At 49.9% G+C, this 13,452-nt stretch overlaps 1 protein-coding gene and 1 long non-coding RNA gene across 3 annotated transcripts in view; both read left to right on the plus strand.

The window, feature by feature from the left end:
- The first annotated feature begins 9,248 nt into the window (after positions 1-9,248).
- On the plus strand, positions 9,249-12,152 carry LOC122465773. Of its 2 annotated transcripts, XR_006290814.1 has the most exons (4): positions 9,249-9,402; positions 9,943-10,061; positions 10,948-11,106; positions 11,289-12,152. It is a non-coding gene; the product is annotated as an uncharacterized LOC122465773 (long non-coding RNA). The 2 variants fall into 2 exon arrangements; XR_006290815.1 differs by lacking the exon at positions 10,948-11,106.
- A 535-nt stretch (positions 12,153-12,687) lies between these two features.
- CPLX1 (complexin 1) overlaps positions 12,688-13,452 on the plus strand; it is a 208,206-nt gene continuing 207,441 nt past the window's right edge. Inside the window, exon 1 of the mRNA XM_037902223.2 lies at positions 12,688-13,360. The gene's annotated coding sequence lies outside the window, so the exon portion shown is untranslated. The remainder of the gene's footprint in view (positions 13,361-13,452) is intronic.

Below are 13,452 nucleotides of genomic sequence, written 5' to 3' on the forward strand. Positions count from 1 at the left end.
GGGGTGTAACTGGGGACATGGAGGTACACTGGGCATCCTTCAGTCTGGGAAGACAAGCAGCCAGCAGGTGTGACTTTATAAAAGGGGGATCTCAGCCATCCTGGTTGAAAACAGTGGAAGAAGGACTTGGGGTAAGCTATCCTGTAGGAGACAGGGGCTGGCTTATGAGTTAAGTTGAGGCATAAGAATATCATTTTATTTTTATATGTAACTACTTGTTTCCAATATTCTTACTTGCTATCATTTGAATATCTTGTCTTGGCTAAAGAACTGATTCTTGTTTTCACTGTCAATGTACCTAAGTGCTGTGTGTCAAGTAGGGTGCTGGTGATCCTGAGTTGAAGCTTGCAAGCTGGTGTGCACTATTCCTTTTGGGAATAGTGCAACTGAGAGCTCCGTGTGCGTTCAGTGGACCAGAGCCTGAACGCTATAGGTGATGTTCCGGGTAGGTGTGCACCTTTCGCTAACCTGATCTGTCTCGATTATTATCTTTAAATTCCCTTCCCCAAACCTTCACTGTGTGTGTATGTGACAATTTCAGTGCATGCCACTCTCGCCAGCAGACAGGGAGGGAGGCAGGTGATGCTGACACTCATTTTGCAAGCTCTCTCTGGAGAACCCAAGTGAGATCCATCACACACATGTCTAGAGAGTGCTGGCTGATGATGCAGGGGGCTCGCTGCTCCTCCCCCGAAGCCAGAAATGCTATATTAATTAATGCTGTGCTCCCCCAGCCTCACATCTGTTCATCCCCTATCAGAAATTAAGTTTATGACTTCAGGTCTACATCTATCCCCAGCCCCTGCTGCTTCTGTAAAGGGTCTTCTCCCCATGCCTCCCAGGCCACGGGGGAGGGAGCAGATCCAGTAGGGACCCTCTTCTCCTTCCTAAGCCTGATGGTGCAGGAGGGGAGGTGCTGACCCATTTTTCCCAGGGGGGGAGGGTGGAAGAGGGAGTGGACGAGCCCAGCACCTCTGGGCTGGTCATCTGCTCTTCCTCCCCTCCCGTGAGAATGTGTTGGCTGCTCCCTCTCCCACTTGCCCTACTCACAATCTCTAAAGGAGAGGTGGGGGGGGACACACTGTATGTTTCCTGCAGCAGCTCTGATTGGCTGCCTCCCCCCCTGCCCTGCCTCTTGGGAATGAGTAGCCAATCAGTGGGGCTGGGGATCGCATGAAGTTTGGAGCTCGTGGCATCACCCCAGACTGGAGCTTGTGACATCATCCCAGACTGGCCAAAATTCTGTTACTCCTCATGACATCATGAGAGACAGCCACCCTGCTATAGGTGTTTGTAGCAGGAGCATGGCACACCATAATATGTGAAAATTCTTGCACGTGTCTTGAACACTCCATTGCCAGCAGAGGTCAGTCCATGAATCTAATGGTAAGATAAGTACATTCCATAGCACGGATAAGCACCAAGACACTTTTTGATATGCCAAGAAGTTTCAGCTAAAATGGGTCAGCTGTGTCCAAGGCTGAAGTTGAGCAAACCAGTATGTTTTTCCTATGTTACATTCTTATAAACACTTCATTAAGAAACTCTAGCACTCCTGGACTTTGTAGCAGGGACCTGAAATTTTGGCAGGGAATGTTGCCTGGTGTCAGGAATGTGCCTTTTGTCATCCCTGTGAAAACCTGCTCAAATTATAAGACTGACAATCTCAGTTTGCTCATGCTTGGTACAGACTTGTTAGAGTTTGGCAACTAAATTCACTGAAGATTCCATCTGTACTGAGCATGCTGCAGCCTGGGGCCAAGCAGCCCTGTTCTTGTGATTACTGCTTCTGGCTACCGTGGCCAGGGTGGCATCAGGAAGAGAACTGAGAGCAGGGGGATTGACTCTCCCATACTCTCAATGCTCCTCCCTGCCCCTGGAGGAGAAGGAGGGAGAAGCTACACTACCATGCAGAGGGGTGAGTAACAGGAGGGCAGGGGACGAGATTGGGAGGGAAAGGGGTGTCAAGCTTTCTGGGGGTACCCAGGGCTGTGAGTCAACTTGCTCCCACCAGCCCTTAGTGTGGGGATCTGCTGTGGATCAGCTCCTAGACTGCACCAGCCACAGGCAACACAAGCCCTCCCCTCTCAGTCCACGCAGGCTCTGCTCTCCCTCCGCAGGTAAGTGACTCCAGCTGGCTGCTCAGAAGATCCAGAGGGTGAGTCCAGCCCCTGCCACACTGGACACTCCCAGCAGGTCCAGAACTGCTGTTCCCAAAACAACAGCCCTACCCAGCTACACCTCAGAACACACCTCCACTTGCACACAGCACATGCATTGGTTATAGTGCAAATGAGTTTATTGAGCAAGGCTCAGCCATGCTAGTGACAGCAAGCAGAAAGAGTGGAAATAACAGGTTACATAGAAACCAAAATAACACTCATTCTAGAGCCTTAACTAGCAGAAAGCACCTTGTTAGACAGGAGGGCAATATACCCCAAAGCCTTTCTTCTCGTTTTCAACCATGATGGCTGAGCACCTCCTTTTGTAAGACCAAGCCTAGTCTTCTCATTAGATGAAGCATGCCAGGATCTTTGTTCTTCAGCTGTAAACAGGGGTCCCTCCCCCGCTGTTCAACACTTCCTGATAATTTCTTCTCCTGACGTCCACAATCTCTTCACTAGCATCTGACACCGGCTGCTAATAACTTCCAGTGTAAGATACACAATGGTCAGCCAGGGAGAAAAGTGCCTCCCACTTCCTGTCTGGTGGGACCTGTCTTAAGGCATATTACCTTGGGAGACCTGCCTTAACTATAGGGCCTTAAGACCATAACTTCCCATACATGTCCGTATCTCCTCACATAGGATCTGCACATGTACATCACAAAAATGGTGATCCATCTGACACAGGCTTTCAGTAGAGATTTTACATGACATTCTTTGGTGGTCTAGTATGTACACACCGGATCCAGGGGATCCCTGTAACCGTTATACACCTATCTGCCCATTAGCATCGAGGTCCTGGGGTCACACGGGACTAGGAGCAGAGGGACAGGCATAGAAGGAGGCAGATGATGGGGATAAGAGGGAGAGAGAGTTGGGGGGAGAGGGGCAAGAGCCAGAAGTGGGGAAAGATAGAAGTGAACTGTGTGTGTGTGGAGGGGAATCAGTTAAGACAAGAAGCAGAGGATGAGAGAGGTAGATGGGAGATGAGGACAGGAGAAGGGGGAGCAGGAGGAATGGGTAGGAGACAGGGAGGAGAGTGGGGTGGAGACAGTCTCAGGAACTGAGGAGGGAGAATAGGAGCAGGGGGAGGTGTCAGGGCAGAAGAATGTGTAACCACTAGTGCACACCCCTGTCCAGAACCTGGAATTGAACCCCGGGATCCTCTGCTGTCCGCAAATTGCTGTGAAAACCACTGGCAAAGTGTGTGACCCCATCCTCCCCTCTAGCGGTAGATTTACATAGTAGTTAACAGCCTACTCCTGCTACCAGCCATGTTGTTAGCTCGAGTGGTCGGGACTGTGGTTTGGATCTCAAGAGCTCACCCCCTGCTGATGACTGGTCTGTGTTCTGTCAACATGGTTCAGCTGAAAGCTGCCCTGGAGAACTGGATTCAATCCATGCCTCTGCCCCAGCTTCCCCGTGTGAGGCCGAGCAAGTCGCTTAAACCAAAACTTCTTACAGGTGGCCACTAACTGTATTCTTAGGGTACCTGAATCAGACAGTGAGGGTCTGATTTGCAGATGTGTTAAGCACTCAGGACTGCAGTGAGATCAGTGGGAGCTCTCTATTCTGAGCATGTAAAGTGCTATGAAATGCTAAGTACTGTGAAAAATAATGCCCTGGGCTTCTCGCGTTGGGCTCCCCACATTAATTGACGCTTGACAATTGTGACTTTAATCCTGGACACAATTTTATCCGTACAAACTGGGGATAATGCCATCAGACATCACAGGGGCATTGTGAAGATAAATGTATTAATGTTTGTAAAGAACTAAAATACTATGAGAGCATCAGAGAAAAGTCCACGAGGACACTGGTAATTCTGTATTCAGTGCAAGGCTTAGATGGTGAGCAGTAAATAGTGCATGGGGCTGAAAGATGAGGATAAAAGGAAATATTGAATAGCTGCACATTATGTGAGCACCATCCAGTCTGTGCATTGAATGAAGCAGAGGTCCTGGGGGGAAAATAGTATGCGATCATGTAATTAAAGACTGGATCATAATGCGTACAGTGAATAGAAGTTGCATGGGCAGCCTTAATTTGAGCATTTCCTAACTTTTGCTTGTTTGACACTGCAACCTTAAGTTTCTTTTAACATCTTGGGGGAGGGGGTTAATTTATATATATATATATATACACACACACCCCAATTTTATGACTATTGATCTTCTGAATGCTTGGTTACATGGACCATTGTTCTGCTGCTGAAGTCGTCATTCTGCTGTTGAATGTGATTTCAGTTCTTCACCCACAGTTCCAGCAGGCGGACAGCTTTGCAAAGATGGATGTGGTGGCGAAGAAGAGATGCAGTTCTGTCAAAGGGAAATCAGGCACCCGGTACATGTGTTCCCATTGGTTATGTACACGATCATTGAATGATTAATAAACCTATGAACTGTACCTACTGTAAAGTTGAGATGTTCAATTTTATGAATGCCTCAGTCCCCAATTGGTTAATAAGCTAGGGGGTCCACTGTACATGTGGGTGTTTATAGATCAATAGATTAGCTAGATATAAAAAGTGTGTATGTATGTGAAATCTTTGAGTCTGATCTTCCACAGCCTGATGCCATGTGGGACCAATTTCACTGGCACAAAATGAGTGGAAAGTTAGGGTAAAATTCTGTGGGTCTGATTCTCCAATCAGATAAACCAGGACTAACTCCATAGAAGTCAAGAAAGACATTGGTTTTACACCAGCATATAACTGAGAAAAGGATCAGGCCCTTGGATTTGCACCTTCCATTTCACGCTGATTTTGCACTGACTTTGTGTCCGTGTAAGTGACTGCACAAGGTGTGAGGCAGTGGCCAGCCAGGCTTCGTGGTCTCCAGATGCCCTGCTGAACTAGAGCTTGATTCTGCAAGTCTGAAGTTAATGGGTCAGATCCTCAGCTATCGTACCTGGGCCTAGCGCTCTCAACATTTAAGGGGTTATGCCAACCTAAGTCAGCTGAGGATGTGTTGCCCAACAAGAATAGAATCAGACACTTAAGGGGTGTGGAAAGAGCCCACTGGACTTAACTGGTTGGCTACGTTTTATTTCTCTATTAAACAAATCAAAGAAGCACAGCATTCTGACATCACATTTTTATATATTCCATGCATGGCATGTAAGCCCTTTCTTTACATGAATCGCTACTTTTTCAGGCCCTGATTTAGCAAATCATCCCTACTCAGCCAAGAACTCAGGCACTTGTTTAAGTGCTTTGCTGAATTGGGGTGGATTTAACCACATGCTTAGGTCCTTTGCAGAATTGGGGTCTAAGAAGGCCAGTTTCAAAATGGCAAACGAGATGATTCTAGGATTCTGTATGTTGAATTATTCATTAGTACAGCTATTAACTTTCCATCCGAGATCTTGTGTACATAACATGAAATTCAGACCGTCCTCTTTGCCATCATCATGTAAAGCAACTTAATCTCCTTGGTAATGAAAGTTCTATCATGAACGATTTGCACCAATTCATTTCGTGCCCAGTGAAACGTAAAAAATAAAGATTATGGTGAACATCATGGGCTTGATCATTAAAATCAATGAGTATCTTTCCACTGACGTGATGGACTTTGGATCATTGTCAATAGATGGGAGGAATGACAGTTTATTTGATTCCTTTAAACCATCTGGTAGTTAGCTAGCTTTTCATCTAAGCATCCCTTCTCCATCCTCTTTGCCAAGGGACTTGAAGTGTGCTGGAAGGCTGCAGGTAGCACTAGTCAGAAAATGGAATTTCCATTCCGCAGGAAATTCCCATTTGTTGAAATTTGTTTTCTTTTGAAATTGGAATGAAAACTCAAAAATCTAAAATTTTCTGTGAAACAGAAATCTCCCCCAAATTTTGATATGAGACTATTTAAACATTGTTTTGAGAATGTCAGAACATAATCTAATACACAATATGAGATATAATGGGCATATAGAGTAAAATACTAATTTAAATATAATATAAAAGTCAAAACAATATGGTAAAGTCAAGACAAAACACACTTACCTTTTCAAGATGATAGAAATGAAAGGAGAGACAAAATCCCTCTTTTTGACTTTCTCTCATAGAAAATTTCAGTGGAAATTGACATTCCTGCAAAATGTTTCCATTGATATGAAACTGCATTTGCTGATGGAAAACTGTTCCATTAACATTTTTTCAACCAGTTCTAGCTGGAGCCGTCTTGGGCCGGGTAGCACTGAGTACACTAAAGAGAGGTTCCAAATCTTTCCTCTGCCCAGGCTAGTGTTTAAGGGTGGTCACTGGACAGTGCAACTAGAAGGAATGAGATGGAATTGAGCAAGGGAAAATGTACACCTCTTTCCTTCTGTTCTGGCCTCTTTGTCCCACTTGGGGAATGCAAGGAGGGGGAATCTGGTCCAAGATGGCCAGCTGAGAATTTCTGGCATGGGGAGCTCTCAGCTCATATGAAATGACGTAGCTAGGTTCCACACCACCTCCCTCCCATCCCTCAGCCCTGCTTTGGTGGGGAGGAAGGAGTGTGTTGGGGTTGTGGGACCATGGGGCAAAGTATGCCTGCGTTGTGCCAATTCACAGGTCCCATAGGGACCTTTGCCAGTTGGTGTAAACTGGATCAGCCCCATAACTGCTCTACTTTATTTCGAGGGGCTCTAGAATCTTGAATCTGTTCCTGAGGATTTTCTGTGAAAGGCACTTGGATACTGCAGCAATGAGTGGCAGTAAGAAACTAAGACAGATTTCGTCAGCAACACATTAAGAGGGGGAGCCTCTTTCATGAGAGCATCAGGGCAGAGGTGACCAGCAGAGGAAAGGGACTAGTAAACCTACAAGGAAATGATAGATGCAATACTCTTTAGTTATTTTAAGATTTCCGTTGCTGTCGTTTTGACCCCATTCCCTCTGTGTTTCTCTGAATATAACAGGTCAGGGCCCTCAAACCTTTTCATAACCATATATTTTTAAAAGTTCACCATTTTTCTGGGCAGCTGTAGCCTTTTTTTAGCTTCCTTAAATGTGAATTATAGGGCTGGTCAATCAGTAATAAAGAAAATTCAGATTTCAAAGCGTTTCAACCAGTTCTAGTGAATTGGCAGCTGGCTAAGAGGAGGAATCTGCATCATGCGCTCAGCCGCATCTCCACAGCCCAGCAGCAGGATATGTAAGAACCACAGCATGGGACCTGCTGTGAGAGAGCCATCAAAGTCTCCAGAATTAGAGCAGGAGCAATGTTAGGAAGATTTTTGTCACCCCACTCACGCCCTGAGCCTGCCCCCAGTGAAGTCAGTGGCAGCAGGAGCAGATATATAACAGTCCCTGATCTTGCAATCAGAGACGGGTGGGGAGATGCATGCACCCACACCCTGCCCCAGATTCAATTTATGAGCTACTCTTGCAGCAGTGTGGCCCAGTAGATACAGCATTAAGCTAGGACTCAGCAGGCCTGGGTTAAGTCTCTGCCACTGCTCTGCTGGGTGATCTTGGACTAGTCATTTCCCTGCTCTGTGCCTTTGCTTTCCCATCTGTAAAATGGTTATAGTGATACTGACCTCATTTGTAAATCGCTTTGAGATCTGATGACAAGCGCTGTAGAAGAGCTAAGGATTATAACTATTCTTTTATTACTTGCTCTGGATTTTCTGGACATTCCAACTGCATCAAGCGTGCTCCCAGGCCCCCTTCAAGTCAATCGGGCTCCCCAGGGGGACAAAGGCTTGCCTGCACTGATCAGATTCCTGGCGCAGGGACTTAGGCTATGTTGCAGTGAAGCGGTACAGACAAGGTATAAACAGAGCTTACTGTTGTTTGGGAGGCTGGAGAGATGTAAGTTTGAGGTCTTTAGGCACAGTTTCCATCAAAAAAATTTCGATTCTCATCTTTGCTCAGTGCTTGGATACTCATATATTGATGACAGCACTTTATGCAGTGCTATTATTATGGAGAAATGTTGCCATTTCTGATTTTACTGCTGATCATTTAGTGTGCTATTAAACCACATTGCTTCCAGTTTCACATGCGGGCGTTCTGACCACATCCTGTTGTTTCCATGCGGATCAGGTATGTTCTATAGATAGCTGGATATTTAAAAATATCATTGCCCTGAGTGGATGATGTGACCAGTGGCCCTGCTGCTTTCTGCTTTGCTAAAGCAGAGTGCTCTTCCCATTGTCATTGTGCCAGTTTTTGGAGACCTCCCCATCTGTGTTCTCCAGCCCCCTTCCTATCAGAGAATGGCCAAGCTCTTGTTTCAAAATCTGCCTGTTCCAAAGATTTGGTGACCTTCAACTGCCTATTTGGAGATGACCTTAGCAACAGATCTATTCCCTGTATGTATTTTTTGTTCTGTCTTCTTGATGGCAAAGAAGCAGTCTGTGAGCTCTGACCAAATTCCAGTTGTGTGGCCTCCTGCCGGGTTCTTGCCACTTCCTCTGAAGCATCTGGTACTGGCCAATGTCAGAGACAGACCCTGATCTATCTAGTCCACTACCCTGATTCAGTCGGGCAGTTCCCCTGTTCCTATGACATATGAGAAGGGCAGGATCTAAGAAAGGGTGAGAAGCAAGACGCCAATTGGGGTTATGCTTAAGTATACCAAGCCCATCTCTCAAAGACCTCGCTGAGCCGCCTGTCATGTTTCCCTGCCCCTCTCCAGTGACACTGGTCAATCAGAGCTGATAATGCCAAATTCCTAGGTCATAAAATGCCATCTCTGCCAGCTGCCTGCAGCAATTTTGCCAGCGCAAAGAACTGTTGAGGCCCCAGCCATATACTGGTAATTTCTACCTTATTCTATCCAGGTGCCTTATACCCTGCCCATTAGCTTAGCAGCTGAATGTGTTGGTGCTATGAATGCGGAGAGCTAGGAAAGGTTCCACCACTTGTTGTTTCCTGGTATGACCCCTGGTGGGAAGAATTAGAGAGTCACATGATATGTTACTGGGAAGGAGTGTCTGCCCCACACTGGCTAGTAAGGGGTAAACAAAGTGCTCGGGCGGCTGAGTGAAAAGCAGCCAATAGGAGAGGGGATGTGAGAAGCAGCCAATAAGGGCCCAGCAGACCCATATAAAAAGAGCCTCAGGGCAGAGCAAGGTTAGTAGCTGCTTAGAGTTTGAGGACTGTGCCTGGAGTAGGTTGCAATCCTGTAGCATCTTAGACAAAGCAGTGCAGACAGGGACCTGGGGAGAAAAGCAGGAGCTCCAGATGGGTGCCGTGGCCACGGGGAAGTGGGCGAGGGAAATGCAGTGATAGTAGAGGCAAAGAAACACAGTAAGTGACTGCAGTTCGGAGGGTCCCAGGGCTGGGACCTGGAGCAGTGTGTGGGCCTGCGTCCCCCCCCCACTCGCCATTGTAGAAGTGGTAGGACTGTTGACTGCAGTCACCACTGGACTAGTAGCTAAACTCCCCCGGAAGGGGGGAACACAGATATGACATGGCCACAGGGCTGAGTCATGAAGTGGACGCTGCGGTTCCTGTGGCTGCAAGAGGGGCTGCAGGTGGATGGCAGAGATAAAGTGACAGGTGCAAGACTGCAGATGAGGGTGTTGGCCTTGAGCTAACCCCTAGAGCAACCAGAAAGAGATGCTGGGCTGGTGATGAGTGACATGCGCCATTCAGTTACACAAAATATTATTGGACTAGCTCCTGGAGACCCCAAATGAGATCAGGACCCCATTTTGCTGTACAAAGAGGGCTGATTCTAGGGGTGGACTGGTAGGGTGATCACTCAGGGTGCCAACTTCCAGGGGGTCTGGTATTGCTGTTTCACTCTGCTTTTTTTCTCCATTCTGTCTTGCTCTGATTGGCCAGCTGTGTTTGGAGGATGGGGTGCTTCAAAACTCTTTCTGCCCTGGCTGGCAAAAGGGCTAGGCCGCTCGTGTGTACAAGCACATACTAAGAGAGAGTGCCCGGCCCAGACAGCTTGCAATGTAAGTAGACCAGACAAAGGATTGTGGTGGTTAGGTGGGGCAGACAAAGAAGGGGCTGGGACATGCCAAGTCACACCCAATCAGTGGCAGAGCTTGGAATAGAGCTCTAGTATGTGGAGCCTGTACCCGACCCTGGCCTCTCACATCACTTAAGTGACAAATTGCCGGGCAGCTCTTAAAACATAAGGCTCTACACGTTTTAGAAAGCATGGGCACCTCTGAGACTAATGGAGCCCAAAGTAATGTCAGAAGGAAATTTTCTGGTCTCCCACTCCCCTGGCTTACCTTCTGTCCTCTGGGTCGAACGAGTGGATTAGCTTGTTCTTTGAGAAGCTTTGCAGAAGTGTTCAGAGTGCCTTTTCTCCTTGGTGGTTTGCATGGTATTGGGGAGAGGGGAATATTTTTACCTTTTAAAAAAGATGCATTGAATGAAACACTTTCAAATACAGAAATAAAGGGTGTGGAAGCAACATCACATCCAGCAGCAGGAGACACAATAACTACACTTAGTACTTTTCATGCATAGATCTCAAAGTGCTTTACAAAGGAGGTAGGTGTAATTAACCCCCCTTTACATAAGGGGAAACTGAGGCACAGAGGAACCAACTTAAGGTCACACTGCACCAGAATCAGGAGTAGAACTTGTCCTGCCTCCCTGTAGGAGGGGGCAGAACTCCCTAGACCCTCCCTCCCAGGTCCCACTATTTGTCATTTACCTTCTGTACTCCCCCAGTGGCTGCCCCTGGGGCAATTGCACCCTGGGAGAGGGCTGGTTTTTCTTCCTCCCTTCCCCTTGTGAGGGAGGAGAATCTGGTTGGAACAGGGGTCAGCCTCTCAGACAGGGCTTTATGGGCTCAGTCTCTCAAAGTCTATTGCCCCTGTGTAGGGTTTACCTCCTACCCCTCTTCCTGGGCGTGTTGCTTGGCTGTCAGCTGGGGCATCTCTGGAAGTGCTGTGACCCCCAGCTGTCTCCTCAACCAGCCTGCCTGTTAATAGCAGTCTCTGCATGGAGCAGCCTTCTGCCTGGTCACCAGCCCTGCCTATGGTAAGCTTCCCCTTCTCCTCCAGGTTGAACAAGCCTTGCAGTTGTTCTTCCTTTGCACAGCACAGACCCAGAGAAGCTGGCTAGCCTCCTCCAGGCCAGTGTCTCCAGCGCTGTCCCTTCCTACTCCCTGAGCTGGGTGCTCTATCCACTGGGCCTCACTGCCTCTGGTTTGTTGGTTTCAGTGAGACCAGAATGAGAGCATCGCGACATCTGCAACAAGAAGAATTCTGGCAACTGTTCTCGGCTGGTTCCTCCCCATTTTGCTGGTGGCTATGATGTTGCTTCCGCTTCTGTTATCCCTGGATAATAATAAGCAATACCCCAGGAGCCCCAAGCTGGGATCATTGTGCTCCATGCTGTACAAACGTAACAAAAAGATGGTGCCTGCCTCCAAAGATTTTACAATTTAAGGATAAGCGGCAATAGGTGACACAACACAGATCAGGTCCTGGAAGAGTTAAATTGTGTTACTCATGCCTCCTCGTCATGGCGTTTCAGGTCAGAGGGGACTCTCCCTAGGAGACTTGTCTGACCTCCCTGTATATCAGAGGCCACCAACACCACCCTGCAGCCGCCCATGAAATCCAACAACTGGAATTAGAGCAGGAATCTAGACTATTGTAGGCCATAGAGAAAGAAAGAAAACAGGTTCCACTAAGCAGCTGATAGGATGTTGATGGAAAGCCAGGGCTAAAAGGCCCACATCAAATCTGGAGTGGGGATTTCAAGGAGGAACACAAAGGGGTTGGATTGTTTTTGAAAAATGACCCACTAGCTGTCCTGCAGCAGGTACTGGGCTTGCATGCCATAAGATGGCAGGTCTCCCTGAGCTTCCCCTGACGGCATGCTGTAGACTCGCCAACCACTGGGGTTTGCTTTGCACCTCATCCGAAAAAGTAGAGGTTATAAAACGCAGAGAGGCCTTGAATCAGGAGCCAGAGGGGCAGATCCCAGTGAGCGGCGCGTGTGCACCCGCAAAGCAAAATGCAGAGACAGTCTGGTTTTCGGTTCCGCAGCGGCGCATCCGGATTAAGCCCCATCTTTCAGCGGAGTTACTCCAGGTTCACACTGAAATCAGCACCTGGCCCCGTGTCAGGGCTGGAGGGAGCTGCGCCAGCCCAGCCGGGGAGTGTGGAGTCTCAGAAATGCTGGGGGAAACCTTATGTTGTGTTCCGGCAAAATCCGGACTCCCCAGCGCCTCTGACCTTGACTGGAGCTCTGAGAGTCTAGTGCCCCCCTCCCTCCCCCGTCCTGCCCCAACAGGGTCCATGGCTCTGCTGACTGGGGGCTGCAGGGGGACCCTTCCCCATGGCCTCGTCCCTAGTCTTTAGCAATGGCAGGAAGAAGCGAGGTGTGATCCCTCGACCCCACCCCGCTGCAAAACTGAGTCACCCCCCCTCCAGCGGGACCCCAGTTGTCCGGCTCCCCAGCTGGGAGTTGCCCTGCCCTGCCCCCGGGATCGGAGCCCAGCCCGCTGAACCGGGGCGCTTGGCCGGGCGGCTCCCCCCTTTCACCCTTCAGCCGTTCCCTGTGGGAGGGGGATCCGTCTCCTCGGGCGCTTGGCTCTCCCCCCCCCCCCCCGCCCTCCCCCCGGGGCGTGCGAGCGGCTGGACGCCGGGCTGTGTGTGTGGACGCTCGGCACGGGGCAGGGCCCGGAGCTTTGCCCAGGCTGGCGCGGCTCGTTCGTGGCCCCGCACCGCCGCTCTCTCCCGACGGCTCTGAGAGACACGCGGCTCCTCCAGTGGCAGCTCCCGCCTCGGGACTGACAGCCGGGCCCCGCGTACTGAAAGGCCGGGGTGGGGCCGGGGGCCCGCCGCTGCCATTGCCGCCCGGGAAGGTCCCCTGGTGGTGGTGGTGGTGGGGGGGAGTTGGTCCTGCCACAACCCCCCCCTTAACCCCCCCCCCGCAGCAGGAGCGCTGCGAACCCCTTGCAACCCCCCTGGTGCGGGCTGGGCGGGGGTGGGCTGACAGTGTGTGCGGGGGAGGGGGCGCAGCCAGGCTGGAGATGCCGCCCTAGCCGCGGCAGGGGGAGGAGGAAGCCGCCAGGTCCCTCCTAGCCGAGTGCAAGGAGGGATGGTCCGGAAATCCCGTGATAAAAAGAGGGAGCGGGGCAAGCGGGAAGCTCTCGGCTCGGTTCGGCTCTAACTTCAGGGGACCGCTCCGGCCCGCGCCTTGCTGCGGCTCCCCCATGGACCCGGCCGGCTGGAGCTGCTAGGGCAAGCGTCGAGCCCCCGCTGCGGACCCGGAGGGGCAGGTACGTCTCCCTCCCCCACATCCCGCCCCCGGGGCGCTGTCCGCAGCCGCCGGGGTGCTGAGTCCGGCCCGGCCGGGCTGCAGGGACCCGCC

Source organism: Chelonia mydas, chromosome 5, assembly GCF_015237465.2.
Source record: "Chelonia mydas isolate rCheMyd1 chromosome 5, rCheMyd1.pri.v2, whole genome shotgun sequence".
Classification (NCBI taxonomy): domain Eukaryota; kingdom Metazoa; phylum Chordata; order Testudines; family Cheloniidae; genus Chelonia; species Chelonia mydas.